Here is a 16014-nt window from a genome sequence, read left to right as displayed (position 1 = left end):
TGCACCTTATTGGTACCAGTTTAACAGCTAACTATAGAAACAAGCAAATGAAAGGTTACCAGTCAACCTTTGCAGAAACGTGTTGCGTTTTTATTAAGGTCTGAACCATTTGAGCTAGAAACGAATTTTGTTGTTAAACTCTACAGAATATACAGAAAATGACGGATTATGTGGCAAATGCGGCAAATCCATAATTGTGCGGGGGGAAAAGCAGCAGCCACACAATCTCATAATTCCGGTGGACCTGCACATTGACATCACCTCGCTGAAGTGCATAAGTGAGCTAAAAGCCCTCATTTTTCAAGAGTCTTTTATCCAAGTAGGATGGATTCTAAATTCTGAAAATCTCTCCTTTCCACCTTAGTCGAACAATTGAGCTACCAGTATTTGTTCCTCATCCGGCTATGTAGCAGAAAGGCTCTCCATACACTATATGTTAAAAGAGCCTTCATGCACTAAATAGAGCCAAACCTTTCTGAAAGCTCAACAGTTGTTTGTTGCTTTTGCTGAACTTTGTAAAGGTAGCTCTACATAAAAGGTATCTAGATGGATTGCTAAGGGTATCGAAACATGTTACCACAAAGCCAAAAGGGTTCCCTCCCCACCCCCTAGAGCAACCTTGACATTTCTAGGGAGTATTTCCAAAGCTGTCATCTGCAAAGCAGCTTACATGTTCTACACACCACACATTTTGCCAAACTCTCTTGTGTGGGTATATTTGCCCATCTACAGGCTAAAGTTGGACAAACAGTATTGAGAACCCGTTTCAGACATCTGTAACATCCACTGATTAGCTACTACTTTGAGGAGTGCTGCCTTACAGTCTGTGCAGGGCATGTGTATCTACAGCCACACATGCTACAAACTGAATATGTTACTGACTGTGTAAGCACTTGTTTGTAGCTTGTAGCTGGGAGTGCTGTAGATTGATATAAGCCCACCCTTCCCCAGGAGTCAGTTGTGTTTCCACATCTCTATAACATTAAGTAGATATACTATTTTAAACATTCTTTGCATGGCCACTATATTTTCACTTCTAGCCACTCCATACTTACATTCACGCACTGTGCATAAAATGTTTTAACAATGGATCTTGTGCCCATGTGCATTCCCCCCCCAATAGGAGGAGTCACAGGGTACACTGTGATTTGAAAAAACTTTCTCGAACAGAAACAACCAGCAGTGTCTGAGCCCAGCACTAGATGGCAGAAGTAGTCAGAGCATGTGCATCTACAGCACATTAAGCTATGAACATGAACGGATCCTTACAAGATAAGTAAGATATTGCTTTCTTTTCATGAGCTTCTATCACAAGATGAAGGTTCTAAGCAACACTCCCTTCCTCAACCCTTCTGAACTAGTTGATTTTCCCACCACCTTCTCATAAACAGCAGGATATCTAGGGGCATTGTGCAAGTGTAATTATTAAAGAACAATAGTCCACCAGCCTACCTTTGCCTGAGATTAATGCACCCTACCCTATTTGAATATTACCAATCCTAAATTGATTGATGGATCACTTACAGACTGACGGCTACACTATGCTTATGCCATTCTCGAAGGTTTAACCATTAGTCAGATCATACAACTATAAATTATTTAAAATTTGTCTGCGAGACTAGTACTATAAATGGCCAGTTTTGATAGACATTGAAGCGAACAAAGACTAGGCTTAATGTTATCAGTAGCCAAGAGTGTCATGTTCAGACTGGCATGCTTTGTGTTTGTCTTTAGGGAAATTCCCCAGCCTACCTGCTCTAGGAATTAGAATGGCAAAGGTGTCATTATTGTTAATATCTGATAGCCAAGTGCTCCTAAGGATCCCAAGAATTAAACACCATTGCAATGGATCTGTTTGTTCCCCTAGATCCACAGATATGGAGTTCACATACTGGAGAGATTAAACATAAGCCTAACTTTAAACTTCAGGGGAACAGTCAAAACTGTACTGTTCTTTTCCTAAACCTATACTTCATATAGACACATCTGAAAATACACACTTTGATTTGTTAGGTATTATTGTTTAATGCATTTTGACTTGGTTTTCTAAAGTACTTAAAAGGGATTATCTTTATTGTTTTCTTGCAGTGCGCAAAGTGGCATAATTGTTTCATCACAACAGTTTAGTCTTGCTTTTGGTGATGTGGAAGAAAACTCTTGATTCAGGTTTCATTTGAATGTAAAAGTTTTTGCTTAAAAAAAAGGCTGTAAATCGCATGAAAATTGGTGAGGTGAAACTCACATTATTACTACGTGTTTGAGAAATTTATGTAATATTTGCTTGTGTAAATATGCAAAAATTCCATTTAATTACACAGTTATGTGAAAAGTGAAAATCTCTCGTTGTGCACTATATTTAGCACAAAATGAGTCCCGAATTATGAACGCTGCCACTATCATTCCATTAATTTGAGTTATCCCATGCTTCTGCGGTATGATTTTTCCCTGAACGGTTGTATAATTACGTGGCCCAGTGTAATGGTATAATTTCAGGCATTTTATGTAATAGGTGTGAAACGAAAAAAATGAAACAGAATTTCACTAGGGTAATAAAAAAAATTCCCAGTCCGATTTATAACCTAATATGGAGGCACATGGAATTGGCCACTTTTATGGGCCTGATTTAGAACTCAGCTGATGAGTTACTCCATCACAACAGTGACGAATATCCGTCTGCTGAACTCTAAATCCCATTCTATCCTATCTGTTTTAGATTTCGGGGGACGGAGTACCCGTCACCGTTGTGTTGGAGTAACCTGTCCACTGAGTTATAAATCCAGTCCTCTGTGTTTAGCTACTAAAGTACACAGTTGCTAAGCTCATGGAACTGAAAGCAGATGACCTTCAACAGTATCACCAATAGTACATGTTATCCACCAGCATTTGAAAACATTTCATTTTGTGTCAGGGACGCTTTGTGTTCCAGGTTGAGTGAAGGCCACTTCCAGTAAAAGCACCTAGAATGGGAAGGAACATCTGGGTATTATAAACTACATCAGGTTGTTATTTTCAGCACTTAACAGCAAGGCTGTGATTGAAATGTCATCATCTTCTATTAAGGTGTGATATGTCCTGCATTGTCCTTGGGTGTGCCTTATGCTGATCGTTTGTTGTAAGTCCCATGCAGACTGAAACATTTATAAACAACATCAGGATACTCACATTTCCCAAATTGGTTAGCATTATGCGTTAGATTCACAGTGTACATCTCTTTGTATTGCTGGCATTTCCTGTCCCAATTTCCCTGTACCCCCCCCATATCCCTTATCCCCTCTCCCATTTCTTATATCCTCCCCTCAATTGTGCAGTGTTAACTTCAACATTACACAGCCACACATCTAGCCCCATGCTTTGCTGCATACTTGCTTCTCATGCTTATCCCGGGTCGCCCCAGTTCCTTCCTTCTCTCCTTCTCATTACACCCAATCAGGGAGTACCCGATGGCGAGTTAGTCGATAGTGTTGTCAAGTGTCTGAGTTCTTCCACTAAGATTGATCACCCCCCTGGCCCTCTCTGTTGGGCAACCTCACTTCTGCGCCTAGACTGCCAGTACTACTCCTTCATAATCTGCCCACTTTAAGAGTGCTTTACGCCATGCTAGTGCTCATGGGCACTGTGTGGCTTTCCAATTGCGGTCTATTTCCCTTTTAACTAGTATGAAACCCAAGTCTAGACAACCGCTTGTAACCTTAGTCTTGGCCGTATGTGGGAAGTCACTCAAAAGGCAGTAAGTGTGGTCCTTGGGGATCTCTTTTTCTACTAATTTAGAGAGGGTGGCTATTACATCTTGCCAATATCTAGAGAGTAGCAGACAAATCCAGAACGTATGTAGGAATGTAGCCCTTTCCTCCCCTCATCTAGGACATTTGACCTCTGATGTTCTGAACATCTTATTTAGTCTTAGTACAGTGAGGTAGGTCCTATGAAAGACCTAAAAGTGTATTAATTTAAACCTGGCATTGCATGAGATTATGGGCACCCTTTCCATTAACACTTCCCAACCTGCATCTGTAAAGGGTCTGTCAATATCTGCTTCCTATTTCTGACGTAAGCGCATTAGGGGTGGCAGTTGGCTACAGTGTGTCCTATGATAGAGAAGTGACTGCTTTCCGTGTGCCTGCTGCTGTCCCTTTAAATGTGCATTCTGGATGTGAGGGACGACCAGCTCCACCTGGTCCCCAGTGTTGCCTTATTGCGGTTATAATGGCCCCATGTACCAAGAAATATTGTGGCCTAAGGTCAAATTCCGCCTGCAATTCATGAAAGCGGAACAGTGTCCTATCTCTGTCTCACAATTGGCGCATCCTTGCTTGCTTAAGCTGGTGTAGTCCCATCTTGTGAGCACTGTGGACTACTGTGGCTAAAGAATCAAGCAGGAGTTTCGCTGAGTAAGGGCGTTTAGTCCCTGTCTTTTGGAGGCATCTATTCCAGAAGTATGCCACCGCCATTTGTACCTTCGTCTCCCATGTGCCTTGGCTGTTAAGCCCCAGGAGGAGTAGGGTAATTTTGGACATTGAAGGTATACCCAAATGTCACTCTTTCGGAAGGTACTGCTGGCTCCACAGCCACTGTGTGAAATATTGCAGCTGTGCCGCCACATAGTAGTTCTCAAAGTTAGGTGCTGCCAGCTGAAGTGGGACATTGCAGGGTGGCCAAAGACGCTCTCTTGTCACCTGTGCTCCATATAAGAGACAAGGACATGCTGTCCAAATCCTTAAATACTGCACACAGTATTTTAATTGGTAGGGCACCAAAGTAATAGAGTAGTTGCTGCAATGCTACCATCGTTAGCAGAGCCACTCGTACCATGACAGATAGTGGCAGTGTTGTCCAAAAGCCCATAGCCTGTTTTAAGGAACCCAGTGCTCTGCCGATGTTGCCTTCTAGCATTTCTGAGTGGTCATGGTATACTCTTATCCCCAAATATGTATCCCAGGGGATGCTGTCCCTGATTGTTGGAGGGGGGCATCCGGGTGGACCGGGAACAAGCGCGTCTTCTCGCAGTTGACCCGAAGGCCTGACATCTCTCCAAAGGAGCGGAGCAATAATAAGAGGGCCCCTCTGCCTATCCCGTAAGAATATCAGAATGTCATCCGCATGTAATGCAATTTGTTGCTGCTCCGTCACTATCTTCGGGCCCCTAGAATCAGTCCCCAGGCGAGCTCGGATTGCCAAGGGCTCTACTGCCAGGGCAAGCAATAGCGGTGACAGTGGGCAACCCTGCTGCACGCCACGCTCTGTTACAAAACTCAGCGAAATATGTGCGCCTATTTAACTCTTGCTTGCGCATCCTCTTAAAATAGTTTGACCCAGCGTAAGAATCCTTTGCCAAGACCAAACCTAGCTAGCACCTCCTCCTTCAAGTTCCAGTCTGAGCTGTCAAAAGCTTTTTCAATGTCAACAGTTAATACTGCTGCCTGTGGTGCCATGGCGAGGATTTCTCTAATGTCTGCAATAGCCAGCGGATATTTTGGGACCTGTTATGATTCGGGATAAAGCCCGTTTGGTCTCTGTGGAATAACTGTAGCATAAGGGTTAGCAGCCGGGAGGCTACGATTCTTCTGAGAATTTTATAATCTGTGTTGAGACTGGACAGTGGGCGGTAGGCCTTCATGTCGTGCGCCATTTTCTCAGGTTTTAACAAGGGGACCATTAGTGCCTCTTTGGGTGTTGACGGAAGGGTTTGTAATTGTCTGGCCTCATTATATACAGCAACCAATTTAGGCGCTACTAGCTCTATGAATGTTGAGTAGACCTCTACCGGTAGCCTGTCCGTTCCTGGTGTTTTCCCTCTCGACAAATGTTGTATGGCTGCCCGTATCTCTGGGAGTGTTATATCCCCCCGCTCCCCCTGGTGATTCTGCTTCTTCCAGCTCTATTCTAGGGAAGACTAGGGATTGCAGGAATGCTTTTATGTCAGCGGGAGTGACCTGTGATTTACTTTTATAGAGTCCTGCATAATAGGTATAGAAAGCTCATTAATCTCAGTTTGCGTAGTGACGTTGTGCCCTGGTCCCGCTTGGATCTCTTCTATTGGGGACCCTCGGCGACGCCAACCAAGCCAGCAGTTTCCCTGCCTTATCCCTTGTCGCATGCGTTTCTATCATGTCATTTCAGTAATTGTGACAGCGGAGACGTTCCACTAGGCTCACCACCTGTTCCCTGGCTTTTAGGACTGCTTCTTTATCCACCAACCCCTCTGTCCGATCAAACTCCACTAGCTTCAACTTAGCTTCCACGTCTTGAGTTTCCCGCAGCAGAGTTCTGCGAACCCCCACTGATTCTGCTATACAGTGCCCCCTGAAGAACGTTTTAAAGGCAGCCCATTCTAAGCCTCTGGAGTCAGTAGATTCTTTGTTCTCTTAGTAATATTGTGTATTACATGTACCTATTTCCCCTCCTAAAGGGAAGGGTCCGGTAGCGCCTGAGGCCTAAGCTTCAGTGTGGGTATGGGCGGCAGTTCAATGCCCCAGCGTAAGTACAGTAGTACTGGATTGTGATCTAATATAGTTCTGGAGAGATATTCTACATTGCGTATTTTCTGATGTAATGATGTTGAGCTAAGAAATTTATCTAACCTTACATGCAAATTGTATACAGGGAGAATATTCCCACGCTTGGGGGTTTAACACTTGCCAGGTATCAATCAAGGTCCAGTTGTTCTCCCAGGCCTTAAATGTGTGTGCAAGTTTATGTATCAGTGGTTCATTACGTGGCAGGTGAGACCTTTCCTTGTCGGGGTCAATTACGCAGTTGAAGTCGCCTCCTATCAGTACTTCCCCTGTGATATAGGAAGATAACTGCCGGGACAATTCATTAAGGAAACCTGTCTGATTGACGTTCGGGGCACAGTTGTTTATGATAGTGATGATTTTGCCTTCTAGGTGACTCCAGAGTGGCACATTGTGCCCCTGTGGGTCCATCCTATGATCTGTACACTGAAACAGAACCCTGGGCTTGACCCAGATTAGAACCCCTCTAACGAATGCCGAATATGTTATATAGTACAGATGACCCCTTCCCCTCCTCTGGAGAGCTTGTCCCTCTTTCTGCTGTAAATTAGTTTCCTGTAGAAATGCGAGGTGTGCTCCCATACAGGACAGATATGAAAACACTTTATACAATTTAGTTAGTGAATGGATACCCCTCACATACAGGAGATTATGTTATAACACTTGGGACCTTGCACACAGTGTGACAGTTCTGGTTAGCGGTTCTCTGTCCTACCAATACTGGTCGCCCTAGGGAGCACCGGGGCCAGTAACTCACGTGTCATGGATATATTTTCCCTATTTCATGACGTGCTGCACTTTCCCCAATTTAACAAACAAAAACATAACTCCCCTTCCCCAGGACTGGCAAAACCTTTCTTGTCTAAACTGTATTAGTTGACACCCACATCTTGGTATCATCCACCTCTCCGGATGAGGGGTGGGCGAGGGTCATGTGCCGTTGCGGCCCGTTACTTCAGCCATCAATATTCAATTATGGGTAGCCCAGGAACAGCATAGCGTCTGTGATGGTGATCCAAATCCCCGGTCGTAGTCCGCTACGTTTTGTCCATGTTGCAGCTCAGTAGAGTCATTGGCCACCTGCCCCAGTACTGAATCCAAGTTGCAAGACTTTTTCACTGTCAGTGCACCACTGGGGGCCTCCCCGAAGGTCACTTGGCTGCTGGTTTCAGAGGAGATCATCTGCTGTTCTGGGTGTGCCTATGGGGAGATCCTGCTCAGTCTGATAGGTCAGGTGAGTCAGATTGGCTTGTTCCAGTACTCAGGGCAACATCAATGTTCTCTTCCCTGTCAATTGAGTTACCTCCACTAGTGGTAGGGTGGGATTGTGCGCACCTGATAAAAGCGACTACGCCTGCCAGTGCCAGGTGTTGAGCCTGTTGCACTTCCTCAGCCGTGGGGGGAGGGGGTATTCAGGGAATATCATTACTCTAGTATTGTTCATCATTATGTCACCTCTTTTCCGAGCTTGTGCCAGGATTATGTCCCTGTCCTTATAATGCAGGAGGTGTGCAATTATTGCTTTAGATGGAGCCCCTGTTAGAGGCGGTTGCGGAGGGGACTCTAGGCGTTCTCTTGAGCCCGAAAAAGGCCGACAGCTCAGTTGGTGCTATTTCATCTTTGAGCCATGGTTCAAGGAAGGTGATCATGTCCCGGCCCTCTGCTTTTCGGTTATCCCCAGTATCCGTATATTGTTTTGCCTGGACCTTTTCTCCGCATCATCTGCTTTTTGTTCTTAGACTCTGACCTTGTTCTCCAGTTCTGTTAGTTATGCTTGCGCTCAAGTCATGGCAGCAGGGATATTCGCTACTTCTCTCTCCATCGTGGTTACCCTCTCAGTCAAATGTGATCATCCTTTAGTAGCCCAAATTCGGCCCCCAGTGTGTCAATCTTCATTTCCATGGCCTTGCGGGAGGCCGTTATTGCTTGAAGTATATCACCTAAGGCAAGGCTTCCTGGTGGTGTTGGGGGTATGTCTTGTTTTTCTAGGGTGCCAGATCTTGCTAGTAGCACATCCCGATCCACTCCTGCTTCTCTTTTTTTTGCTGGCCTTCCCGATGTTAAGGTAAGTTATGTTTACCTGCTGTCACTATTCCAGGTTTTTGCCCAAGACACTGCAAGCCCTCCTTCCGCAGCTTTATGGTGGGCATCCCCAAACGGCTCCCCTGTTTTATACTTGGGGAACTTTCTTCACATCCCCGCAGTGCCCATCGGGCCGGCCAGGGCTTCACCTTCTACTCTCTCCAGTCTTCACTCCCAGGTCGCGGATGATCAACGTGTACGTGGCGCCCAATGCCCAGTACCCAGGCCCTCTGTATATTGGCAGGACCTCTGCCAAGGAGCCCCTGCCCAGAGGGGCCCATCTGCTGGGTCTGGGACTGTCCGTTGCGTGGTTCCCCCAGCGCTTTACTCTGGTTTCCAGTTCATCTCTTGGGGCCGGGGTAGGGGATGCCTGGCAAATGAGGGTGCGGCTTCTAATAGGGAGGCATCCTCGTCGTAGTACTCTGTCCTCACAGTATCTCTCTTCCTCCAGTTCCTCTTGTTGGGCAGCACTTGGAGCATTTGCACATGAGATTCCACCAGTGGGCGGAGGCCCTTACCTCTGTTCTCAGTCTGGTCTGTCACTTTTGGCAACGCTGCCCCAACTGGTCTTGGTCTGGTTCCAGGGCCCAGACCTTCTCCGTCAGCCCCCAGCAACAGTGGGGAACAGTCAGTCCGACAGGCTGTCCTGGCGTTCTGAGCCCAATGTTTCGTCACCGGGTTGGGAGTCCAGCCTATTTTGTCCGGTGGCGCGGACCCGATCCAGTCGCAGTACTGCCAAGGCCCGAGTCACCCCGTCCTCCTCCTACAGCAGGCTTTCTCGGCTGCCAGCTCCCTGCCTCTCGTGCGCCCAGCAATATTTCCTAGGAGGGCAGGGGCCCAGCCAGGGCTCTGCAGTCAGGGCCTCTCACCTCTGGGTTGGGCTGGCCGCGCCGTTCTGCAGGCCCCGGTCTGCACTCTTCTGTCAACCGCTGTGCTGGCAGCCCCAAAGTGCCCTCATCTGACCCCTGGTCACTTGCTTGACGTCACCGGGGTCGATGCGTTGTCGATGCGTTGTGTGTCGCTTTTGCCTGGTACAGTATGTCCAAGACCGACGAACAGGCTGCAGCAGAGCAGCGTTTTACATGTCTGCTATCACTGCCATCTTGGCCACACCCCCACCAACTCTAAGGGAGATCTTGTCTGCTTTTTGAGTCTGATACTAGGCGACCGTTCAGAATCTCCATCATTTTTCTTTTGAAGGAGGTCTTTCTGATTGGTTTGTATAGTTCTGTTTAGAGTAGGAGTAGTTTTCTAATGATCGTTTTGATTTAACTCTCTTCTTGTAGCCAACCTGGTTTCCTAACTACACTAGACTTCGATTCAGGATTAATTACCTAATGCACTTCTTGTTCCACTACCACTAGGGGACTAGGCTTTCTTAATATGGGTACTTATGGTTCAGATGATTATTTTGGAGAGGGGGCAGAGCTTGCCGCCGATGAAGATGGCCACGCTGTGAGCGAGCTCCAGGACCTGCAGAGTAAATAGACCCCCTCCAAAATCAGATACCATCCTGTGAACAGCGGGACATAAGGCAAGCCCTGAACCCCATAACCCTGGAGACACCTGCCAATCCATAGATGATGCAAATGGAGGGCTGAAGGCGGCATAATCAGAGCTGTCTGATCGCCCACAAAATGGCAGATGGAGCGAGGTGGCCCGACAGCGGCACTGGAGGAGAGAGCCGGTCGTAACAGCGGTGAAGCGCCTGAAGCAGGGAGGCCTTTGTCACTGCCTCCCCCGTCATCCCTAGGTGGCGGCAGTTGATAGTATGGCCCCAGGGCTTGTCGGAGAACTCCATTGGTGTGGGTGATGGCCGCAAACAGAAGCTGGGAAACTAGCAGACTGATGAGCAAGCCTGACTGAGGAAATAGCAGTGCGGTGAGTGCCACCACCTATAGCCCGACTCCGTGGACCCCACCGAAAGAGTGAGGAGGGGCGAGATCTGTAAAATGACAGCCGGGGCATATAGAACTGGGAGGCAGGACGCCGGGACTCACCGGACCATGGAAGTGAAATAGAGAAGGCCCCGGGGACATGGAAGAAGACGTACACGCCTGTTGTACATACAGCCAAGAGAGGAAAGCAACTAGTGGAAGGTGGGAGCTGGCAGAGGCAACATATTGAGAACTTGATCAGTGAGGCAGTTCAAGGAGGACAGCACTGAGGCACGCAGCCTAAATGTGTGCCCACATGAAGTGAAGAATAGAAGCCAGAGACCATGGTTAAAGGTCGCACTCCAGAGCAGCTGCAAACAAACAGCTTGGATAGATACGCAGTAAGAATGGAGGTCGGGGGCACATCCCAAGGAGGTGGAGGTGTGGACCCTCCAGCGATGACCTCAGCCCAGGAGCCGAAGCTGGACGCAGTTCAGATAGATGTCAATCTCCTCAGGGCCGACATGAGGAAGATCTCTGCGAAAGTAGCTGAAACTCATATAGATGGTCTGCAGACTACAACAAAATGATTGGAGGAACAGTTCCGGTAACTCACCAAAAAGAGCTCAATACTGGAAACCAGGCTAGAGGACCAGAGGGTACGATCCAGAGGAACAACCTGAGGGTGGTGGGTATTCCAGAGGGCATGGAGGGCCCGAGCACAGACCTATTTGTGGAGGACCTGGTCCTAAACAAGCTCAAACTGAAACAACTGTCTAACGTCTTTTCGGTAGAGAGGGCTCATAAGATTCCTGGCCCTCCACGGAAACCAGGACTGCCGCTGCACACCATAGTCACCAGGATTCTTAACTATAGAGACAGGGATGCCATATTACAGGTGGCAAGAACATTCGGGGACTTGAAGCAAGACAATGCGATCATTCACTTCTTTCCTGACTTTACCCTCCAGGTACAATGCAAACGAAGGAGCTTTTAGGAGGTGAAAAGAGCGTTGAGGGTCAAGGAACTCAGATATGTGCTGCTGTTCCCAGCTAAACTAAGAGTGGAAGCTGAGGGAAAGACTTGGTACTTTGGCACCCCGGAAGAGGTGTGGGACTGGCTGGAGACCAGGAAATAGGCAGGGGAGATGGAAAGAGGACTCGATCCGCCGGCACAGCGGGAATGGCAAAGCATGGATCAGAAGAAAAGAATGGAGAGCACCCTACGCAAGGGGAGGACTGAGAACAGCCAGAATATGTAGACACTGCGGTGATTAAATTTCCTAGCACAGGGTGTGTTGAGGGGGAGTGCTTGGGTACGCCCTGCTACATAGCGATAAGGGACACAACAATTAGCCATCGTAAAGGGGGAAGACACTGGGCACTAGGCCAAATAAGATCAGTCGAGTGACCCCATATAGGCGTCGGCATCCCACCCCCCTGCTCCCCTCATTCCCCCCCTTCTTCGAAGAATAGTCTGCAAGTTGGGGGGCAGTTCTGAGCTCACAGAACAGAGTAGCAGGGAGGGGGGTTAGGGAAACAAGTGTTTTTAGGCATAGTTGTGCTTTTAGAGCCACACTTTTGGGCCGTTGGGGCTCAGACGAGATGTTCAAAAGGGAGTGAGTTCCCTTGCAGGGAGCGGGAGACACAATGAGAGGCAGGAGGGTCAGGCCCCTCATATAGAGTTAACGTTGAAAATGGGTACTCCCGTTCACAACCTGACCATATGGTCCCGGAATGTAAACGGTCTGGGGAGCAGGATAACCGCACCTTAGTTTGACAACACATAAAATGCCATGCCCTGGACATGGTCCCGATCCAGGAAACACATCTGAGAGGCAACCACTGCAAAGCACTGGATAGATTTGGCTACACGCTTAAAGCACACGCAGGGTACACCACAGACTCCGGGGGAGAGTGGGCATCCTTGTTAAGAAAATGATACCCCTTACTATCCTCTGGCTGTGGCATGATCAGATGGGCCGCTATGTGGCTCTGTCGGGGGCTTGGGAGAGTAAAACGCTGAACCTGTGCTCAGTGTGTCTCCCCACTCGATTGCAGGAGGGGACACTTGCGGGGGTGTGGAATATGCTGTTGCACTTACCATTGGGGATCCTTATCCTTAATCTGACCATGAACTTTCCCAGTTTGCTTGGGCGCTAAGTCTGAGTGACCTCTGGAGAGAAGGTAACCTATACACAAGACAATACACATGCTTTTCAGTGGCCCATGGGAGTTTCTCCAGATTGGACTACATTTTCACCCACTGCAATCAAGTCTACCGGTTCTGCTAACCGAATATCCACACAGGAGGTATCTCGCATCACTCCCTGGTTGGGGTCAAACTGGTTGGCCCACAACGAGACTACACGTTTCCGGGCCAGCTGGACGTTTGGGGCCTGAGGGACTAGGGGACCAAAGAGAGCCTGGGAGAGGGGGCAGTCCTTTACTTCACGGAGAATCGGGGTTCATTGCCATCAGCAGGAACCTTGTGGAAGGCCTTCAAGACAGTTATGAGGGGGACAGGGGCAAGTGTTACTGGGGGAGGCGAATTAGGAGACGGTTGGCATGCGCTGCCATGGAGAAAGACACAGTCAGCCTGGCAGCGTCAGTCCTGGCTGCCCGTGATCCAGAGATCGAGAGAAACTCAGACTGAAACAGTTAGAACTGAGGGCTCTGGCAGAGAATCAAGCCAAGCAATACGCCATATCGGTTTAATGCAGGCTCCATGACGTGGGCGATAAGGTGGGCAAGCTACTAGTGTGGCAGGAGTGGAGGGACAGAGAATGGACATAGGTGCTAAGGGTAGAAAACTCAGAGCGGGCCATCCAATCGACTGGGGCAGCGATAGCAGAGATATTCGCAGATTATTATAAGGACTTGTACACCTCTAAGACAGATATGTCTGCTGTGGATTGTAAGGATTTCCTCAGAGATATCCAAATGCAGGAACTGCAGAAAGATGATCGAGACACACTGGAAGCTGAGATTAGGGAGGAAGAACTAACCCCTGCTCTGCAAGACTTACAGACGGGGAAGGCTGCAGGCCTGAATGGGATCCCAGTCGGACTGTATAAAGGAATGGCCACTGTAATTGCCAATCCATTACTGGAGATATTCAAGGAAGCCAGGGACAAGGGTTGCGTACCTGCAGATCAAAGAGCAGCGACAATTACCGTGAGGGAAACCTCCAGAGGTGTGCAGTTCATATAGGCCGATATCTCTACTAAACATGGAGGCTAAGGTACTAGCCAAAGTGTTAGCCAATAGATTGCGAGGAGTAATAGGATCCATGGTGCGTCCGGACCAGTCGGGCTTCATGCCGGATAGAAGCACGAGACTCTATCTTTGACTCTTGTTCGGAGTGCTGCGCCTGACTGTGGGGCCGGAGGCGGACCAAGCGGCCCTGATGGCGCTGGATGCCAAGATGGCGTTCGACTCTGTAGTGGAACTATATGTTTGCAGTCCTGGAGCGCTTCGGGTTATGGCTGCAGTTTAGTAAGTGGATCAAGCTGCTATACACATTCCCCATGGCGCGAGTGAGGGTCAATTGAGTGCTATCAAGAGAGTTTGAGTTGGGGAGGGGCACCATACAGGGTTGTCCACTGTCCCCCCCCCCCCCCCCCCCCCCCCTCCCCTCCCCCCCTACTCTTTGCTCTAGCGTTAGAGCCACTGGCAGCATGGATCCACCAGGATCCCTTGGTGAAGGGAGTCCGAGCTTCAGGATGCTGGGAGGAATATATATCATTGTATGCGGATGATGTTCTTCTTTATATCTCACGGTCCTCGCTGACGATAGGCAGACTCATGCAAATATTTAGAAAATTTGGTGACCACTCTGGGTATATGATAAATTGGTCCAAATTGGTGGTGTTTCCCCTGGCAGGGGGAAAGCCCAGCCTCCCAAGGGATTGCGGGGCGCCAGTGGTGAAGGAGGGCTTTCTCTACCTAGGAATATATGAAACCAGAGACCCCGGCCTCCTCTGTGTCCTACAAAATACTCCATACAGCATTCCACAAAAGGTATTTGGCACGATTGCCTCAGAGGTGAGAAGACTGTTGTGGGGGCAGGGGATGCCGAGGATTGCTCTAACCAAATTACAGAGGGGACTATACGAGGGAGGATTGGCGGTACCAGACATTAAGAATACTATTGGGCATCACACCTTCTTGTGGTCAACGACTGGGTGTTTGGGGACCAACAGGACCCGGCATACAGGTTGGAGAGACATCTGATGAGAAGGGGGGTACCTGAAGCCCTGCTACACGACACTAGACAGGAACAGACCCTACTCCACCACACAAGGGCAGTGCTCCAGGCCTGGAAAGAGTCAATTAAACACTTAGGGTGGATGGGGGAAATCACTGCCCTTACACTGTTATGGCAAAGTGACGAGCTGACTGAGGTACGAGGCTTATCGGGATTCCATATGCGGGAGACAATAGTCATAGAGCACTCCTATGTATTCGTCAAGTTTTTCGGGGAGCATGCGTTCGTCAGTTTTGAGACACTTCAAGGCTTTGGCACCCAGTAAACACTTCCAGTACATGCAGCTTGGACACGCACTGAGGAGACACATTAGGGAGGGGAATAGTCTACAGAACGCTTCCCCTCTGGAAGATCGAGTCCTACTGGAGCCACTTCCTAAGCGGGCAACTTCTGCAATTTGTAAAAAATGAATCAATAACTCCCCTGACCCACTGCACAACTTTAAGGAGAAATGGGAGGCTGACCTAGGTCTCCTAGAGGAAGAGGGGAGGGGGAGACCTTTGGCAGCGCTAAGGATATAGCTATCCGGGCCAGATTCTGGCTGGTACAACAAAAAATTCTACATAGCATGTATTACCCGCAAACCCTATTTAAAATTGGCGGAGCAAGGAATCCACGCTGCCTGAGGAACGGTGACAAAAATGGCACATTCATACACATATTGTGGGAATGTCCCCACATAAGGAATATTGGACAGAGGTAGCCACAGAAATGTCCTGCACCACTGCCCTTGAAATATCGTTGGAGCCTAAATGGTTAATCCTGGGAATTTCAAGGGAACACACCTGGCCCAGATATACAGAAAGTTTGGTACGGCTGGCAGCCAGAGTGGCTTAATGTAACATTGCAAGAGGCTGGGGGACCGCGGTTATCCCTCAAATATTAGACTGGCAACGCAATCTAGATTGGTGTCATCGAATTAAGAAGGTCATATGAGGGCAGAGGCTGCCCCAATAAATGGGAACAAGTGTGGGGGGCGTGGGCAACTGTTCGGGGTTCAGGCCTAGACCGTGGCCCACAGGAAGGTAGGGAGAGCGGGCGAGGAGGAAGGGAGAGCATTCTTCCACCTAAACAGCGAGATGGCCATAAAAGCAGCATGAAGGACTGGATGATAAACGCTCATAAAGTTTTAAGATACTATGTAGCTCGTGTGTACCCTCTGTGCATTGCTGAATACAACAGTCTGGACCCTGTTTATGGTTTGAAAAACAATAAAAAGAATTAGTTTAAAAAAATATATTATTTTGCTTTCTGGTAAACATTCTTCTGCAGTA

At 48.2% G+C, this 16014-nt stretch overlaps 1 protein-coding gene across 1 annotated transcript in view; it reads left to right on the top strand.

The window, feature by feature from the left end:
- NECAP2 (NECAP endocytosis associated 2) overlaps positions 1-16014 on the top strand; it is a 79158-nt gene that overhangs the window by 55517 nt on the left and 7627 nt on the right. The gene's annotated exons all lie outside the window — the stretch shown is intronic.

Source organism: Pleurodeles waltl, chromosome 6 (genome assembly GCF_031143425.1).
Source record: "Pleurodeles waltl isolate 20211129_DDA chromosome 6, aPleWal1.hap1.20221129, whole genome shotgun sequence".
Lineage (NCBI taxonomy): Eukaryota > Metazoa > Chordata > Amphibia > Caudata > Salamandridae > Pleurodeles > Pleurodeles waltl.
This window is presented reverse-complemented; position numbering and strand designations above follow the sequence as displayed.